The sequence below is a fragment of the Ambystoma mexicanum genome, chromosome 6p (assembly GCF_040938575.1).
Source record: "Ambystoma mexicanum isolate Mex_15411 chromosome 6p, UKY_AmexF1_1, whole genome shotgun sequence".
NCBI lineage: Eukaryota > Metazoa > Chordata > Amphibia > Caudata > Ambystomatidae > Ambystoma > Ambystoma mexicanum.
This window is the reverse complement of record NC_090935.1, coordinates 1,523,461,350-1,523,481,887: the sequence shown is the minus strand read 5'-3', so window position 1 is coordinate 1,523,481,887 and position 20,538 is coordinate 1,523,461,350.

Here is a 20,538-nt window from a genome sequence, read left to right as displayed (position 1 = left end):
ACACCAAATTTGCAGCAGGAGCAGAGGCTTGGTCCCGAAAGCACACTTTTGTAAATTTGGTCTATATCCGTCCAATCGTTTTTTAAAAAAACTGTCAAAAAGTAGGTAAAAAACAAATCAGTGATATCTGGGTTCGGTCCGCGAACTCACTTCCCTGTTCGCTCCGCGGACAGGCCTGTGGGCCAATCAGGAAATCACGTGATGTCCATGGACATCTGACGTGCTCACCGATTGGATGGTAAAAAACGTGATGTTAATCAAAACTTTTGAAAAGGGCGCCATGTTGGCTTCGCGGACAGCAGCCTTTGTCTGCCGATAGCACAGTGGGGAAAAAGTCTGGAAAGCACATTTTGGGTTATTTGGTGGTCGAAATAGGGCCTGGAAAGGGTGTGGGAGTAAAATGACAATGATATGGGGTTGTTTTAATAGGTGGAAAAAGGGCTTGCAAGTGCTGCACTGTCTGCTGTCAATTTTAGTATCCGCGGACATCATTTCAATGGCAGGGGGTTAAGGGTGAGTTTTGTTAAATACTTGTTATATGGTTTAATTATATTGTGGACATTATTATGTTTATAGTATTTATAGGTAATGTAGGGGGAATAGAAAGTATGTGGTATTTATGATTGTAGTACAATTGAGGATAGTGCTTATGGAATATGTATTTGTTTACAATTGTTAAGGTTACTTAGTTGTGTACAGTAGTGAAGCTGGAATCTCTGTTTAGTTTTCTGTGAAAAAAACAGTGTAATTTTTTAAGCTGGATTTACATAAACAGTAACTTATTTACCCTTGAAACAGTACATTCTATGTACTATGTTGTGTACAACATTAGTGTGTGCTACACTGTTGTTGTATTGACTTGAATAATTATTGGGCAAAAAAATTCTGAGGATAAAAAAACCCTAATGCAATTTTGTCAGTGTAAGTGTGTTAGTATGCTTGTTTGAAGTGTGTTGTTACTAAGAGAATGTTTAAAGTAGTCAGATACCTGTTGGCATATTATAACTACATTAGACCATAGAAGACGTTTTGTAGTAATAAGAATTGTGATGGCGGTATTTCAAGAGTATTGCAATGAAGGGTATTTTGTAAGTACTTATATACCTGTTGTTGTATTCTAGCTATGTTGCATCTGCTTTTTTTGTTGTTGAAAAAAGTTACACACAGTGCTGCGTTAAATGTACATGTACATTTTTTAAGTTTCATAAAAGTGCTCCTAAAAAGAAATATTTCTAAACGAACAGCATTGTAAGTACTTGCTACTTGATGTGAGGAGGTGCTAAATGCTGCAATCCATGGTAATTACTAGAGTGGATAAAAAAGAGAATATGTATATTGATCAGCTTATTACAGAGTAAGTAGCATGAACCCTCTAAATATATGTTTGTAAAACAGTTGAAGAAAATACTTAAAAAAATATAAGCATGCCTGTACTATGGGCATCATTATGAGTGTGGCGGTCTGGAAACAACGGTGCTGGTAAGCCTACCGGCACCCTTGTTTCCAGACCGCCACACTCTGAGTCTGCCTGCCGGGACTCCTGCGCCCGACAGGTCTGACCCTGCCATGCCGTGCGCAGCAGCCCTGGTCGGCAGACTGATCACGGAAGCACCAGAACATTTACTAACAGTGCCAATGCTTCCGTGAACCCACAAGAATGAGGACTAACATTTTCCGCCACCTAGCTTCCCAGTCCGCCGGGACTTGTAATGTCTCAGTGGCACCGGGAAGCTAGGTGCCGGTAAAATGTTACAAGTCTGGCAGCAACCCTTCGGAAGCACTGTCATGGTTACAGCCAGACTCGTAATGAGGCCCTATGTTAGAAGCAAATGTTGTTGAATCTCAAATAGACATTTTTGAGAGTTTTACAGTTGTTTTTGATGCAGATGGATGTGATTAACAGTAGATATGTACTCTCAGAGTTCTAGGGTACATTGGAAGTACTGAACTGAGATGACAGGGTTACATGTAGAGTTTTTGGATGTGATTGGTGGATGGATGTGTGGCTGTTTGAAAGCAGGCAATGAGGGAGTGTTACAAATACAAAAGTAAAAAGGGTAAACGGGCTGCTCTGTGCTAATTGAGTGCAAACCTCCCCACTCCCTTCAATTGGAAGTCCTGTCTGCGGCACTGTGGTAGTCCGTGGATGGCACATGCCATATCGAGGTCTTTTGAGGATGCCTGGCCTGGAAAGGGGACTGCGGAGACAGCGGACAGTCGTGGATATATCCGCGGACATCGGAGGATCTGTCAATCATGTTTCCTGGGTGTGGTGAACAGGAAGAGAGAGTGGCGCAAGTTGTGTTTGGTGAGAGTACTGAAGATGGCAATAGCTATGTCTTTGAGGAGGCAGTGTGTATGGATTTTGGGAGATTCTTTGATCCATTTAATGAAGGAGTATGCTGAAAATCATGGTATCTTTGAGAGTATTGGATTGCAAGAAGTGGATGTTTTGTGGCATGCAGATTGTGGGTTGAACTGGGCAAGTTTGCTGTCATTCTGTCAGAGTATGACACACTTTAAATGTCCAGACATTATAGTTGTTCATTGTGGAGGGAACAGTTTGGGGTTTGTGACAGCAATGTATTTGCAGGTTGCCCTGAAGGATTTTTTGAAAACTCTAATTGAACTGTTTCCTGCTGTAAAGATTATTTCTTCTCAAATAAATCAGAGTCAAACATGGAGATGTGTAAACTTTTTCACTGTACAAATGGAAGAATTGTGTCAGCTTATCAATAAAGCTGTATCTGCTTTTATATATGCTGCACGAATGTCATTTTTTGAGAATGACAATTTAAGGTCTGATGGTGTGAATATTTTTCGTGAAGATGGAGTTTATTTCACAGAGATTAGGTTTTCAATTTTTCTTTACATTGTTACAAATGCATTGAAACAGTTGCTGTAAGAAAATTGGAAGCAAAGATGTAGAGGGGAGAGTACGGCTGTACAAAAAAGCAAGAAAATGAAAAAAGGATGTTTGTTAACAAACTCAAAAAAACAAAGGTTCTTTTCACAGCCAACACTAAAGAATAAATAACTGAAATTGAGCTAAAAGTAATGCCACCCCCTTCGATTTGACATTCCGTCCGCAGACACTGCGGTAGTCCGCGGACACTACACATGCCATCCAGGTCATTTGAGGATACCTGGCATGGAAAGGGGGCTTCGGAGACTGCAGACAGTCATGTGTGTCTGCGGACATCAGGGGATAAGCTAGTCAGGTTTCAAAAGGAGAGGGTAGCAGGAGTTGTTTGATTAGAGCACAGAAGATGGCTATAGCTATGTCTTTGAGGAGGCAGAGAGTATGGATTTTGGCTAATTCTTTGATACAGTCATTGAAGCTGTATGCTGAAAATCATGGCATCTGTGAAAGTATTGGATTGCACGAAGTGGAATTTGTGTGGCATGCAGTTTGTGGGTTGAACTGGGCAAGCTTGCTGTCATTCTTTCAGAATATGACACACTTTAAATGTCCAGACATTATAGTTGTTCATTGTGGAGGGAACAGTTTTTGGTATGTGACTGTAATGTATTTGCAGATTGCCCTAAAGTATTTTTCAAAAATCTAATGGAACTGTTTCCTGCTGCAAAGATTATTTCTTCTAAAATAAATCAGAGGCAAACATGGAGATGGGTAAACTTTTCAGTATACAAATGAAAGAATTGCGGCATCTAGTCAATAAAGCTGCATATGCTTTTTTTATATGCTGCCTGAATGTCATTTTTTGAGAATGACAATCTAAGGTCTGATGGTGTGACTATTTTATATTTTTCGGAAAGATGGAGTACATTTCACAGATGTCGGAAATGCGATTTTTCTTTACAATGTTATGAATGCATTGAAACAGTTCCTGTAAGAACATTGGAAGGGAAGATGTAGACGGTAGAATACTACTGTACATAAAAGCAAGAAAATGAAAAAAAAGGTGTTTGTTAACAACAAAAAAAACAAAGGTTCTTTTCAGGGCCAACACTAAATAATAAATAACTGAAATTGAGCTAAAACTCCTGCCACCCCTTTTGATTTGATGTTCCGTCCGCAAACACTACACGTGCCATCCGGCTTCTGGCATGGAAAGGGGGCTGCAGAGACTGCATACAGTCATGTTTATCCGTGTATAGTAGGGGATCAGCCAGTCAGGTTTCCTGGGTGTGGTGTACAGAAAGAGAGGGTAGCAGGAGATTTGTTTGGAGCACTGAAGATGGCTATGGCTATGTGCTTGAGGAATGAATTTGAAGTGTTATGGTATGGAGTGCGAGGAATGAAGTGTGCTGAATTACTGCTGTTTTTTAACTGAAAACCCCAGAAATTTGCTAGTTATTACAACAATCTTATGTTGCAAGTATCAGCAAAGACCTAAGGAAGGTTTTGGAAATCTGTCTTGTGTTTCCAAAGTGTCAGAATGTAAGTGGAAAAACTAGTGATATAAATTTGGTGTCTTGGTAGTGGGCCTGGCCCTCGCCAAACATAAATGTGTACTCTGATTTGCTTATTTGGGAATGCGGTATGGTCGAAACCCATACCCCTTGGATGTGGAGACTGCCCATGGCTGCAAGCCATGAGCACTGGCCATTGGTCACATTATTAGGGTATAGTGGACACTGAGCTAGAATGCAGGGTAGGTGCACTTAATAATAGGGGTGGTTTGGTGGAGCTGGGGTCATGGTTGAGCCTCATGCCATAGGCAATTCAATGATGATTTGCATCCAAAGTATGCACTGCTGATAACGATTGACATAAGTATGAGTTGCGAAAAATATGTTTGTTAAAGGAGGTTTATAGTTCTTTCATATATATTAAAAGAGGATATTTTTATAACTCATATACAGTGATGTAACATCATGAAACATTTTCACTCATACAAACCTATTAAATTGACAGAAAAAACATTGTTGAAGTGACGTTACAGTTGAGATGCATCCCACCCTTGGGACTCCTCCGCCCCAGCAGTTAGCCAGTGGCCTCCCACCTTGGCATCCCTTGGCACTTCCCTCCTGGCCTCCCATGAGCACTTGCCCATCTGTGCCCCTTATATTTATGCACTTCTCTCACTGCACAATGTATATGTGCATTTGTTAAGTGGCAGTTGGTGTGTACAGGTTTAATATGTTCATAGAGTTATATGCAGAGTTTTTGGAACTGATTGGTGGATGGATTTGTTACTGTTCGAAAGTAGGCAATGAGGGAGTGTTCAAAATATAAAAGTAAAATTGTCATAAGTGCTGTCCTGCACGATGGTGTGGATGTGCCATCCAGGTCTTTTAATGATGCATGGCCTGGAAAGGGGACTTCAGATTTCGCAGAATGTTATAAAGGTCCATGGATTATGGTCCTTTTTGTATGCTAGAGAAATGTATTTGGGACAGAAAATTGTTTCTGTTCTTTATCATTTTTTCTCTATTGATTGAATTGATTTGATTGTTTATTTGTATAGCGCCTATACACAATGTGTTTCAAAGCGCTTCAAGGAGAGAGGGGACAAGGGAGAATACAGTACATTCTTACAGGTCCTTGAAACAAATCAGAATGTGAGAAATAGCTATCATATCATAACCGATAGTAAAGTGCATGGAACAATAAGGGAGAGGAGAGGAAAGAAAAAAGGAGACAAAACTAGCAGTAGCATTACTATGCCGGACGACAATTGTTGCAGTGCAAGAGTGACAAGAGGAGGGGGAGGAGAGGAGGTGTGGGGAAGGGAAGAGAAGGGAAAAGGAGAGGAAGAAGACTAGTGACTGTCTTAAAGGGTCAATGACTGATCAAGGTAGTGTTGGGAGGGAGTGGGAGGAGAAGACAAGGAGGAAAGGGGGGACAGACAAACTGTTATCAAGGTCTCAGGACAATGATAAGAGTAAGTGCTAAGATAGTTGAAGGTGAAGGGGGAGTGGTGACACGGGGGCTAGTGGGGGCACACAGAAAGACAAGGGAGCCATAGGGAGCACACAGAAGGACAAGGGGGCAGGGGGGGGCACACAGAGGGACAAGGGGGCCAGTGGAAGCACACAGAGGAACACAGGGGCCAGTGGGGGCAAACAGAGGGACAAGGGGGCGAGAGGGGGCACACAGAGGGACACGGGGGGCAAGTGCGGCATACAGAGGGACACAGGGGCCAGAGGGGGCACACAGAGGGACACATGGGTCAGTGGAGGCACACAGAGAACACAAGGGCCAGAGGGGGCACAACAGAGGGACAGGGGATCAGTGAGGGTACACCGAGAGACACAGGGGCACACAGAGGGACACAGGGGCCAGTGGGGACACACAGAGCAACACAGGGGCCAGAGGGGGCACACAGAGGGACACGGGGGGCAGTGGGGGCACGCAGAGGGACACAGGGGCCAGTGGGAGCACACTGAGGTACACAGGGGCCAGAGGGGGCACACAGAGGGACAATGGGGCTAGTGGGGGCACACAGAGGGACACAGGGGTAAGTGGGGGCACACAGAGTGACACAGGGGTCAGTGGGGGCACACAGACGGACACTGGCGCCCGAGGGGGCACACAGAGGGACATGGGGTGGCTTGTGGCACAGGTTTGATGGGGCCTTTGTTGTGGCCCTTGGCTAGCGGAAGCCGGCTCCCACCTCCCGGTTGCCCTGATTGGCTTATGGGCCAAGTGCAATCAATGGGAGGGGGAGCAGGGCCAGACCACACACACAGAAGCAGCTGAGAAAATAATGCAGCCACTTTTGAAATTGCATTTTAACAACAGGCAGGGCTGCAAGATGCCCAAAGCAAGGGAAATAAAGGTGGTAGGGAGAGGATTTCTCCTGAAGTGATCATTTTTTGTCATGCAGGGGCCGTTGGGCATTATTAAATGCATTTTCAGCTTTAGTCAATAAAGATGTTAAATGCACCAGCGAGCACTCAAAAATCCATGCCAGCGCTTACCCAAGATGTTCCAGGCAGGGCAGCGTGCTGGGGCAAAGTTCTTCAGGAGCAGCAGACATCAGGAAGGCGGCAAGAGGAGAATCTCTAGTATACAATTGTCCATTATATCCAATTGATAATACAAAATGCTAATGGAAATGGTGGAGACACGTAACTCCTGGTACGACTCAGACCTCATCACCCTCAAACGCAAGTGCAGGGTGGCTGAGAGGAAATGGCGTGCTTCTGGTACATCCTCTGACAAACTGGCCTGCTGCCTGCTCCAAAGGCAATACCGACTCTCTATCCACACCAAGAAGAGAGCTCACATCCAAGACCACGTCTCGGCAGCATCTAACAACACAGCCAAACTCTTTAAAATCTTCAAGGAACTGGCCAATCCTGCTGCAGTCTCTACCTCTTCTGTCCCCCCCAGGCCCTCTGCATGGCTATGGCTTCTCATTTCATCTCTAAAACTCAGGATATATTGTCCTCTCACTCTACCTCTTGCCCCGCTCCCTCTACTCCCTACTCTTCCTCTGGCCCCTCTTCAGCCACCTTTCCTCCCTCCTTCTCTGCCTTTCTCCTGTTCTCTCCAGACAAGATTTCTAGACAAGTCTAATCTATGAAAGTCTCGTCAAAACAGGTTCATCCCTGATCCTCCAAAACTATCAAGGACCACATTGACTCCCTGGCTCCTGCCCTGGCCGACTTCTGCAACCACTCCTTCGCCACTGGAGTCTTCCCTTCCCCCTCTGAAGCACTCCCTTGTGCACCCTCTTCTTAAGAAACCCTCTGCCGACCCGTCCTGCCTGGCTAACTAATGCCCAATCTCCATCACTCCATTCCTGGGCAAACTCCTGGAAAAGCTGACCATCTCCCAGCTTAATCTTCACACTGAATCTGTTGGTTGCCTTCATGACCATCAGTGTGGCTGCAGAGCTGCCGGAAGACCAGAAACTGCTCTCCTGAACATCTGTGAAGACCTGCTCTCCAATATTAATTCCAACACCCCCTGTGTCCTCATCTTACTTGATCTCTCTTCTGTCTTTGACACGGTCAACCAGCCATCCTGCTCAATCGTCTTTGTAATAACCTAGGTATCACCGGTCAGGCCGTAGCTTGGCTGACTTCTTTCCTCTCTGATCGACCCTGTCAGGTCCAACTTGGGTCCTTCCTCTCCTCTATCTCTATCTGTGGTCTTCCCAGGGTTCTGACCTCTCTCCCTGGCTGTTCAACCAATACCTGGCACTTCTTGCCCACCAAATTGCTGCTCTCTGCCCCAACTTTTAGTGCTATGCGGATGACACTCAGCTCATTTTCGGGCTACCTTCAGCCACCTCTTCTCCTTCTCTCATCTCTGACTGTCTGCCTGCTATCCAGTAGTGGGGTGCTGTCAATGATCTCTGCCCTAATGCCAGTAAAACTGAGATTCTCCTCATCGGTACACCCGACTACCCTCTGATCTCGGGCCCAGATCCCCTCCCTGCCAGTTGCACACCTGCACTGCCCCCCTGGCAACCCTTGCACTCTGGGACTGTTTTTCTGTATCCCTACAGTCCCCTACCAGCACTTGACACCTGATGCCTGCACTTACCACCAGCTGGCTGCACTTTTTACTTATTTCTTTTATTTATTCTATTTATTTTTTACTGTCAATCCCATGTGCTGCACTGTCCCCTCCCCTCCCCCCGCAATTTTCCCCTTCCCCCTTCCCCTGCACTTGCTTCCGCGATCTCAATGAAACCTGGCCTAGTAAGATCGTTGTCTCTGTCTTCCCTCTGTTACCCCTCCCTTGCCTCGTCGCGCCTTGAAACACTTGTGTATAAAAGCTTTGTAAATGCCATATCATATCATATCATGCTAATGGGCATAATGGACAATTGTATACTAGAGAAAAACATAAAAGCATAGAAACACATTTCTTTCCAAAATATGTATGTCTAGTATACAGTAAACACCATAATACATTGCTGTTTATAACTATCCACAACCTCCGCATTCCCCTGTCTAGCCTGTGCCTCATTAGAAAACCCGGATTGCACATGCACACCATGACACAAAACAGCTCTTTCACTCTTTTTATTGTTATGTTTTTAATACTCCATCATTGCCTGCTTTAAACCATTCACACATATATCCACCAATCACTTAAAAAACTCTACATATAGCCTATCAACATATTAAACTTCTAACCACCAACTGCCACTTAACAATGTTCTACAAATCTTTTGCATCTACATTTTCCATGCTTATACCAAAAAGTATGCATTGTGCCGTGACAGCAGTGCATAAATAAAAGGGAAAGTGCTTGTGGGAGCCCAGGAAGGAAGTGCCAAGGGATGGCAAGATGGGAGGCCACTAGCTAACTGCTGAGGGAGAGGAGGCCCAAGCGTGGGGTACATCTTAACCGTAACGTTACTTTAACAAAGTATTTTCTGTCAACGGAATACGTTTTAATAAGTGAAAATGTTTCATAATGTTACATCACTGTATATATGTTATTAATTCCTCTTTTAACATATGTGAAACAAACCTTTGACAAACATATTTTTTTGAAACGCATACTTATGTGAGTCGTTATCAGCAGTGCATACCGCAATATGCAAATCAGAGTAGATATTTGTCCTTGCCGAATGCCAGGCCCTCTGCCCAAGGCACAAAAGTTATATAACAATTTTCTGTACTTATGTTTTGAAAAATGTCTAAAAGTAAAACACAGGACAGATTTCCCAAAGCATCCTTTCAGGTCCTTGCTGATGCTCCTCGCACAACTTTGCTGCAATCCCTTCCAATACTCCGGGCTGCAGCCGCAAGCAGATTCTTTTTTCCCATTTAAACCTACAGCCTTGGCCATGCCGCATGCCCCAATAAGTAAATCAGAGTAGGCATTCATCCTTGCCAAGAGCCAGGCCTATTGACCATGCACCAAACTATATCACTATTTGCACTTACGTTTGGACACTTTGGAAAAATAAAAAACAAAACAGATTGCAAAACCATGCTTTCAGGTCCTTGCTCATGCTCCTTGCGCATGTTAGTTGTCATTCAGTACAGCACTTCAGGATGTAGCCGCAAGCTGAATATGTCTTCCCATTCAAACCTAGGGTTCGGCCATGCTGAATGTTCCAATAATCAAATCAGAGTACACTATTATCAAGTAATTGCAGGGCGGGACAATAGGTAGTTCACTGTGCTTCATCTAGTATTTTAAACATATTACCCTGCTGCTGGTGATGGGGTTTTTTTGTGAAGGTGCTCTTCCTTCTTCAAGTGTTAAGTTTTGAATAGGAGAGCGAGCCCTGTTCACCTCAGCTCTGGGTTATTCAACAGGTAACTGTTGTTGTAATGAAGCAGTCTTCAAATGCATTCCTGATGCTATATTTATTGTTAGAAGTCAGCCGACACATAATTCGATTCTCTAAATTAGAGGTCTTCAAACTGTGGGGCACGGCGCATCCCAGGTGGGGCGTGAGAGCCCAGCATGAAATGTAAAAAAAAAGAAACTTTATTTTCTTTTTTTTTAGATTGGAGGAAATGGGCAGATGCTGCTATATGGTCGGATTGGACCATTAAACTGTCTCAGGCACCAATGAAAAAGTGGACCGCAGTTGCAAATAGATAATCATTCCTTTAGTCACAGACTGTTTGAATAGTACCCAAGCGGGTTTTTGTTGTTAAAATGTAAGCAAATTGTGATATTTAAAGAATATGTATTCAGCAACAATGGTCAAAACTGCTAGCTGCATAGTGAAATAACTCATCAAACTGGACAACATTGGCCAAACAAGTTGCCCATTTTGACTGGCCTAAACGAGCATTTTGCATTTTTGGTACAGGGATCACCCTATTATCCTATAGGCCATTCTGAGCCTGGTGGCTCATCCATAATGGGCGAAGGGGCATGCACCCAGTGGCCACCTCAACCATTATGGAGGAGCTGAAGAGCGAGCCCAGTGAAACACTGAGCACACCCACAGCTGTGTTTTCCAACTGAGGGAGTGTTCCTGGGCTGGGTGAACTGTCGAACACCCATTGATTGGTTTGGGCTCGCTCGCTGCACTCGGTTGTTATGGCATTTTTGTGGGAAATATTTATGCCCTTCCACTTTAAAAATTCACCAGCTCCCACTGGTCCCTGGACTGTGTTGGGAACGGGGTTGGGAGAGCCCAGGGACTGTGGTGGGAACAGGATGGCTGGGAATACTTGGATAGTGGTGGGAGCAGGGTGGGCAGAGCCCAAGGTCTGTGATGGGGTGGTGAGAGCCCAGAGACTGGGTAGAAGTGGGATGAGGGAGCCTAGCGACTGTGATGGGAGCAGGTGGGGAGCCCAGGGACTATACTGGGAGTAGGGTGCAGTGACAGTGCACAATAGTTCATATCCATTTGTATATACTGTCCATTTGGCAATTTTGGAGGGGCCCAGCCTACCCAAATTTTGCTCGTTGGGGGCCCAGGCCAAAAGAATTGTAAGACCACTTCTCTAGATTCTCTCTCAAGGCATGTGGATTGTGGCCCAGTCATTGCTGCGAGGTTGTGGAAATGAGTCCAGCATCCAATCCCAATATCTTGTCCCACTATGGATATTGGGCACCTGGTTTGGCATGCTTGGTAATTATCTGCTGATTACCATTGTCTCGGAGTGTATGCAGCAATATTCACAGCAATCTCTTGGTGCACTCCTGTGCAGCACTTTGGGCTGTAGCCACGGACAGAATTTCAGCCAAAGGCAGAAGTAATTTTCCCATTCGAACCTATCCTGATTTTGAAAAACGTCACCACGTAGCCAGTCCCTTGTAGCCATGAATGCTTTAACCCCATTGCCAGTCCTTCATGGTCATGGCCAGTACCCAGATTATACGAGTCATGGCCATTGGCTAGGACTCTGACAATTTGCCCACTGCCCATGGCCACAGGCCATGACTCGGACAATCTGCCCACTGACCATGGCCACCGGCTATACCTCAGTCACCAAAGGTATATCACTATTTTTTGTACCTACATTATGACACTTTTCAAAAATTAAACACAGACACATTTGCAAAACCATGCTTTCAGGTTCTTGCCAATGCTCCTTGCACAACTTTTCTGCAAATCCATCCATGCTTTATTTTTTTAAAGTGTCAAAATGTACGTACATAAAATATTTGCACGTCAGAACTCTTTGCTCTCCTTCTGTTGTCAGAGTACTCCTTCATCTCTTGCTTCTTGCAGGCATCTACTTTTCGAATCTGTTTTGCATTGTCGCTCACTTCATCCGCAAAATGAGTTCTTGTCTTCCTGTGAATAGTAGTTCTGAGGGACATTTTTTTGTTTTGTCATTTGGCGAGTTTCTATTGTCCCTCAGCATGTTGCACACAGCCTGGTTGAGTGACATGGGCCTTAGTTCATTTTGCTGGAGAACTCTTTTCAAACTGCCCATAAATCGTTCCACCATGTCATTGGCCTTTGGCGACAGCAGAGTAATTCTTCTGTGATGGATTCCCATGTATTGCATGAATTTTGCAAACTTCACACTGCTGAAATGTGGGCAATTATCTGACTTCAGGACTTCTGGAATGTTCCACTCAGAGAAACTGATGTCCATAGACAATATTACATGTACCCCCTCACTTAGGGACTGTTTCTGTATCACTGCAGTTCCACTACCAGCACTTGACACCTGAAGTCTGCACTTACCCTTGCCTTTGCCACCACCTGGCCATACTTCACTTATTCTTATTATCCTTACCCCATGTCTTGCACTTTCCCCTCTCCCTCTTCCCCAGCACTTGCGCGATCTGAATGACACTGGCCTACTAGGATTGCTGTTGGTCTTCCCTCTGTTCCCCCCTCCCTTGCCTCGTTGTGCCTTGAAACACTTGTGTATAGGCGCGTTATATATATACTTGTTTGCCTCAAAGGGACCAAAGTAATCAATTGCAAGGTGGGTCCACGGTCGTTCAGGCATGTCCGACATCACCAAGGGCTCCGGCCTATTTGGTCTAGAGGTGCTATAACATAGGTGCGCTCTACCATTTGGTCCATCCCCGGGAACCACATAGTGTCTCTAATTTGTCTTTTCATGGCCACTATTCCTCGGTGACCTTTGTGTGCCAGATCTATACATTTTATGTTATGGGTATCTGGTTTCTGGTGTGTGACACAATGACTGAGACAGCCCTGCCCGAAACTGGTATGAATGCAGTGTGGTATGCTGAAAGGCCGGGTGCTTGCCGCAATACACATTCCTTGTTGTGAGTGTCTGGATGGAGAAGAATGGCCTGAATGTACTGTGAGCTTGATTGGCTGCCTGCCTGCTGAATGTCCTTCTGAATGATTGGCTGCCTGGGCCTGGCTCAGCAGTGTAAATGAGAGACAGAACAGTATATCTGCGGGCCTCTCACTGACTACAATTTTTCAGAAGCTGAAGTCGAAACCTGATGCTTAACCTTGAAGCCCAGCTGTAAGAAGAAGGCTTTGCTGCTGCTTTCCTTCGTCACAATCCGAAATCTGTTGTGTCTCCAAGAACTTATCCAAGAGAAGACCTGGCTAGTAGACCTCTTCTTGAGCTATGAGGGAACACTGTGTACCAGCTAACCTTCACCAAGGCTCCCCTGAAGTCATTCCTCGAAATTCTGCCGACCGGAGAAGGGGACCGCCGAGGAATCTGAAGTGAAGCGCCAGGGGGTTGAGGCCATCGAACACCATCACTGTCGACTGAGGTTCAGAGGACCACTGTAACCTCGTCGACCAGAGCAGCAACGCTCCACTGCCTAAGACACTTTGAAATCAAGGACTTCCTTGCTCATCACTGTCGACTGCTTTGTCCTGCCGGCGAAAGTTAAGGTTGCCGATGAACCGAGGAGAATCAGCCGCTGTGTTTTCCACCACTCAAAGTCCACAAAGACGCTGATGAAGATCCAAAAGCCACCCGTGGTCGAGTCCTGATCGCCGACGCCAATGCCGATGACCCGATGTCTTTGCTGGGCCTACGTTCTACATTCAGTACTCTTTGTGGCAACAAACTCTCATCACCGATGTGCACCGCACGCCTCATCTTCGCAGGACGTCCACGATCGATCGTCGACAAGCACTGCCAAGGCTGAAGCTACCATCTCGACAACTTTGCTCATTTTTTCTTCAAGGAATCTCGAGGACCCGTGGCTCCTGCCATAAAGGGAGTTCACTCAAGAGGGATCCGTAGATGACCCATCAAAGAACTCTGTTAAACCAGGTACATTGGGGTAGTAGAACCTTTTTAGAAGGAACCAAGACTATCTTAAACAATATATAGACTGGGCTTGTTGATACACTTTATTTACAGGTTGCCCAGGTGGGGGGATCCTCACACAGAACTGTGTCTTGGCTAGGAACAAAGTATTCTGCTGCACATATTTACCATTTGAGTATTATCAAAGCACAAAGTGTGTTATTGATTGTGTGTATATTCTGAACCGTATTTATATAAAGAACTATGTTATCACTAACATAGTGTGTGGACATTCCTTTGTAGGGACTTGGGGACTACACTGTACTTAAGAACCAGCCTGCATCACCTCCTGAGAGCTTAAGCCTTGATTGCACGACCTTCGTTACCATATAGAGAATCTTGGCTGGGGTGCTCTGTGCTTCTACTCTGCCATATAGATGGTAGGAGTACAGAAACCCCCCCTCCAGTCTTTACACCGGCGGTACAGATTCATCGATCTGGAGCAATACAGGACTTCCTTTGAGACACCCGATGCCTTCAAATAAGGTTGGGAACATATGTCTAACCGAGAACCAGGGCTGCATGTTTTATGTCACTGCCAAATTCTCCATCTCGATGTGGTTGTGGGGCGGCCAAGTAGGTTGCTCCCGGGGGCCTCTCTTTGGAGCACATGGAACTCGGCTTGGGTGAACTTCTCTTTATATCTTAGTGTTGTGGAGAAATTTCCATTATTTTGTACAGATCCTCTCACTGCCAACTGGACAACCTTCAGGTCAGACGGATTTAGTCGTGGAGTAGACATCATTTTGTAGGATTCCGACATGCACATAATGTTCAGAGTTGCGCCTGTGTCAATGAGGAATTTGGCCTGGTGGTCTCCCACCAGCAGGTTGAGGTCACCTTCAGGCGGGCTCATTACACTGTTTTCAGGTGGGGTCATCACACCGTTCATCATGTAGATGTAATCATGCATAGTTGTTTCTCGGGGGGTGTTTAAGCGAAGGAGACCTTCCTGTCACTTGTCTAACGTGGCACATGAGATCTCAATTTGCACTTGCATCTCTCCTGGAACCACTGCTGCGTACACTGAACTCTTGTTTGAGTAATGCAGAGCTGGACCCCTGCGATTGTCCAGGCAGAGCATTGCAGATGATCTCCAGGTGATTTTCCCTGCCGCATTTGGTGCAGGCATGTCCGAACGCAGGACACTTTACTCCTTCCTGATCAGGGTCGGACTGGCCCATCGGCCACTAGGCCCGGGCCATGGGCCACAATCATGTGGAGGTGGGCGAGGCCCTGGGGGAGAACAAACTGCCCGGGCCTCATGCTCAGGGGGGCCTCGCACAGCTGTGGGTGTGTCACGAGAGAATAGATTTGTGCGAGGTGTGCCATTGATTTGCTGGCTGCAACACCAGCCTGCAGGCAGTAGACACAAAACAAAAGTCATGGGGGGGTCTGCCCCACAGTGTGCACTCAAGACTGTAAATTTCACAAGGTGTGATTTGCACCATTAACAACGGGCTGGCCTGGCCTCACTGGTGCCTGCCCTGGATGTGTGAGCTTGCTTGGCCCAGCCAGGCACAGCAGCCAACTGCCAGAGTGTCCTGCCAACCCAGCACCAGCCCAGGCCGCCCATATGCATTGGGTCTGGCAGCTGGCTGGGTGGGTCAGATACAGTGCTACACACACATGTGAAAGGGTCTTTATGCTCAACTGCAGCCCGGCTGCCTGCCTCATCTTTCCGGAAATCTTTTAGTCCGTCATCCCTTCGACCCCGGAGCCAAGCAGTGAGGTTTACATGACGTCCTGTCGGGCTCTGCAGCCTACCAGCGGGTGAATGCAGGAAGCGCATAGCCCCCGCCATCCTCCCTCAGGTGGGCTGCCTTGTCCCACGTAGCACCCCCGCCTGAGTGTGCCCTGCTCCCATCAGACTTGAGCACATGCTGCCTGGCTGGGAAGCTGACTGGGACTGGACCTGGCTGGCCTAGTAGTGCGAGCGGAGGAGGAGACTAGAGACAGGCTGAGGGGATGAGCAGCGTCGGCCCATTGTTTTTTGGAGCTGCAGTGCCTGCCTTGCTGCTGGCTTCTTGGCCATTACGGACTCCAGTCCAGGGCCCTAGTCGGCAAGGTGAGGGCAGGGGAGCTGCGACTCGCTCGTGGTGAGACAGACTCATCTGATTGCCCCAGCATGTTTTCAAAATGTATATTTGATTTGTTCTGGCTGCCTGTGTCTGTCTGAGTCCTGCCACCCTGCGATGGTGTCCGTGCTGTTATTGAAAATAGCCCAGGCAGTTCTGTGCAGCATGTAAGGTTTTTGCCAACTACTGATGCAAGACCAATATATCTTTGGTTTTTGCCAGCCAGTTGACTACATATTGCTTTTAACGCTTTACTTTGGTGGACAAATCTGTTTGCCATTAGCCCACTCTATTGGGTCTGCACGCCCACTTTCCAAACGCTGCCTGTTTAGCATTTGTATTGTTATAGCCTGTGTTTTCTTTTCTTGTTAAATAACGTTCCACAAACTTGAAGCATATAGTTTGTGCATTGGCTTCTTGTTAAAAGAACAAAGCAAAGTCCATTCTTGCCCTGTGGCGACGATTCATGCATGTTGTTTTTTTTGCATGTATGGTTGAATGCGTATGTGCATGGCTGTTAGTGGCATGATCTGCTAAAGATCCAGAGATCCCTGTGCTCCCAACTGCTTCTACTTCCACTGAAGGATAAATTATGACCCAGCACGCTTGGAAAATCTGCTTTTGAATCCAGGTTCCAAAGCAAATGTATGAACCTTTAGGCCGGTGGCACTCGCGGCCTCTATCTGGGGATGCCCTGGGTGTCTCGAGTGTCGGAGCAGGTATCGGGCCTTCTCTAGTCGCCTTCATTGCAAAGGTTCAGCAGCACGCGCACACACACACCTGCTCCTTGGGGTGGGACTTCTGGGCCTAGTGCAGCACAGGCTCTGGGTAGAATGTTCTACAGCGTTACCATGTTGGGGGTATATAGGTTGGGAAATATAGGGGAGCATACAGGGTTGGGCAATTGTCGGAGGTGCCGCGCCATGTTAAGTGCAAGATGTTAAGTCACTGGGAAGTGTGTAGGCTGCGACATGATGTTCTTGTATGTTGTGCATTAGTACATTCTGAACTAAGTAAGAACCAGGGGCATCTTGGTCCCACATATAGTGGGGAGTATTGAGGCCTGCAAGCGGACTACATGCCAGTTGCTTACAGAAGTTTAATTTTCTGTACAGAACAGTAGCATTTTCTGTAAAGTCTTGAATTCCTTTGAACTCCAGATCCAATCCCGGCCGTGGAAGAAGTGAAAAGTGCATTAGCCAAACCCTGCTTTTCCATTTTCATAATTCATTATCATTTCCTGTCTTACCTTTGTACAATGTATAGGGGCAATTCATCTGTAATTTACGTGGGGTTTAGCACAGGGAACTGGAACCCAGGGTATGGCACCTTAAATGTGGATTTAATTATGATGGCAAGTTGGAAACCCATTTTTATCCATTGATTTCCCATGCATGGTGGGGCAGAGGCGTTCCTTCCTCACCAGCGTGTATACATATCCTTAACACAAGGCCTGGTGACGTCATGACATATCATGTGGACTGCATCTATTATGTATCTTGCCCAATCGCTTCACTTGCACGCATGGACCACCCTACTGTAATACTGATCTCTCCGAAAAAGTCCCGCATTCTGTGCCCTGCACATTAACGTTAAAGGACCCTGAAACGCGAGCTGCTCAGCGTTAGCTGTCCACACAAGCTCGCGGCTCAAGCAGCAGATTCCCGCCTCAGCCGGAATTAGGGACTTTTTTGTTCCTTTTGGGTGGCAATACAGACACGAGCACAATCTACAGAATCCCTCGATAAAAAGACAATGATTTTCTAGAACAGCGAGGCTTAGAGGGATTTGTTTAAAACAAATTGAGTGACATTTCATCTTCGTACACGTGTTGAAAAACAGTCCAGGAAAAGCTGCCGCCGCAGTCTGGGATAAGTTGTTGACAGAGGGGGAGAATAGCAACTACACTCAAGTGGCAATGTTGTGAAACACGTTTGGCTGTTTCCACCTAATGTGGCGTCGGATCATTTACTTCAGTAATCAGAGCCACCGAGTTTGTCGCCTATTAAGACGGCCATTGACAACGGTACAACGTGAAAAGCTGACTGAAAAGGCCAAAGTCATCTTTTAAGCAACGCACGACCACCCTGAATGCACAGCCCCATGTGGCCGAAGCCGGTTGCCAGCCAGACTTTAAGAACTACATCCCATGCACCTCAAGCATTCTTTATTATTTGCACAGCGCCACCCTGTGGGGACTGCAACATTAATGTGCATGTCGAAGGTGTGCCTCTAAAATATATATTTTGTGATATATCATGATTAACAAAAAACTGTCATATACGTGGTAGAAAAATATAACAAATGGTTAATAATAATAATGAAAGGTAAGACAACAGTCCAGAACAATGGGAACCTTTGCTGTAAATTATGCACTGGAATTACACCACCCTATCTTTCTTGAAAGAAAAATGTGATCACATGTGGGTCAGTTCTGTGTCCATATATGTTTCTGCATTATAACAAAGACTAACCGAGGCCTTCAAGTGGAGGACATGGCCACAAAGCTCAGATTAAAGACAATTTCTACATAAAATGCATCGAAAAAGTAAATTATAGTCAAATATAATGTTTTTGTGTATAGGTTATGTTAACTTTTGTTGGACCAACACAAAATATATAAATATGTATGCAAAGGTGCTATCATGCACCAGCTTTGGGGACAAAACATGTTCATTCACAAGACATGTTTATCGAATAACATCTGTAAGGGAACCCTTGTGGTTAGCAACGCAATCTGCTCCTTGTAGCTAATGTACAATTCAGTTTACATCACAAATCTGCAAAGATGATTTCACTTCAGACTGCAGTCCTACTGTAATAAAATAACGTTTTGGTGCATTTGTAAAAAATATCAATAACCCAAACACTAGCCTTTCTCCCAGAGGCCCTGAGCCAGAATGGACCTTGCATTGCAGAAGGTGAGGGCAGGGGTGTTGCTAGGTCTGGAAAAGATCTGGGGTAATGCTAGTTTTGGGACTGTCTGGACTGGGGGCTAGCTAGGCTTTTTGGTTGTAACCCCTGAGCTTCTATCAGGGGCTGCAACCAAAAGACCCCGGGCTATAGCCCACTCAACCCCCCCTTTAGCAACGCCTCTAGGTGAGGGCACCCCTCGTGAACTATGCACAGTTGATTGCTTTCCAAAAATGTGAGGGTTCTTGAGTAGTTTTATAGTCGGTGCTTCATTCTGTATTGTCCAATATTTGCTTTGGTCCAGGTGTATGGTTTGTAGAGGCAAGCGTCAAAACTAAGTTTAAACAACTGAATCAGTACAATTCTAGGGTGGCTAAATTCAAAAGCAGCAGGCGCCAAATCCATACAGTTATAGTGTGGCTAAATTCAAAAGCAGGGTTAGCTAACTCGGTACCATTCTAGTGTGGATAAATTCAAAAGGATCGGATGCCAAATCAGTATATTCCAGTGTGGATAAATTCAAAAGCAGCGGCCACCAAATCAGCACAGTTCTAATGTGGCTAAAATTCAAAAGCAGCATTAACTAAACAAGTACAATTCAAGCGTAACTACATTCAAAAGCAGCGTAGGCCAAATAAGTACCGTTCTAGTGTGGCTAAATTCAAAAGCAGAGTTAACTAATTCAGTACAATTCTAATGTGGTAAAATTCAAAAGCACTATTAACTAAATCAGTACAACTCTAGTGTGGCTAAATTCAAAAGCGGCAGATGCCAAATCAGAACAGTTTTAGTGTGGATAAATTCAAAAGCAGCGCTAACTAACTCAGTACAATTCTAGTGCGGTTAAATTCAAAAGCAGCATTCACTAAATTATACTAATGCCAGTGGGGCTAAATTCAAAAGCAGCATTAACTAAATTGTTACAATTCTACTGTGGCTAAATTCAAAAGCATTGCATGCCAAATCAGTACAATTCTAGTGTAGGTAAATTCAAAAGCAGCGGGAAACAAGTTTATAAAATTCTATTTTTCCTAAATTCACAAGTAGGGGGTTGCAATACTAGTGTGGCTCAATTCAAAAGCAATGCTGACTAAATAAGCACAATCCTAGTGTGGCTAAGTTTAAAAGGCAGTGTTAACTAAACCAGTTCAATTCTAGTGTGGCCAAATTCAAAAGCAGCAGATGCTAAATAAGTACAATTCTCGTGTGGATAAATGCAAAAGCAGCATTAACTAACACCACAATTCTAGTGTGGTTAAATTCAAAAGCAGCATTAAAGAAATCAGTACAATTCTAGTGTGGCTAAATTCATTCAAAAGCAGTGAGTTTCATTTCTAGTGTCGCTAAATTCAAAGCAGCGTTAACGAAATAAGTACAATTCTAGTGTGCCTAAATTAAAAAGCAGCAGATGCCAAATAAGTAATGT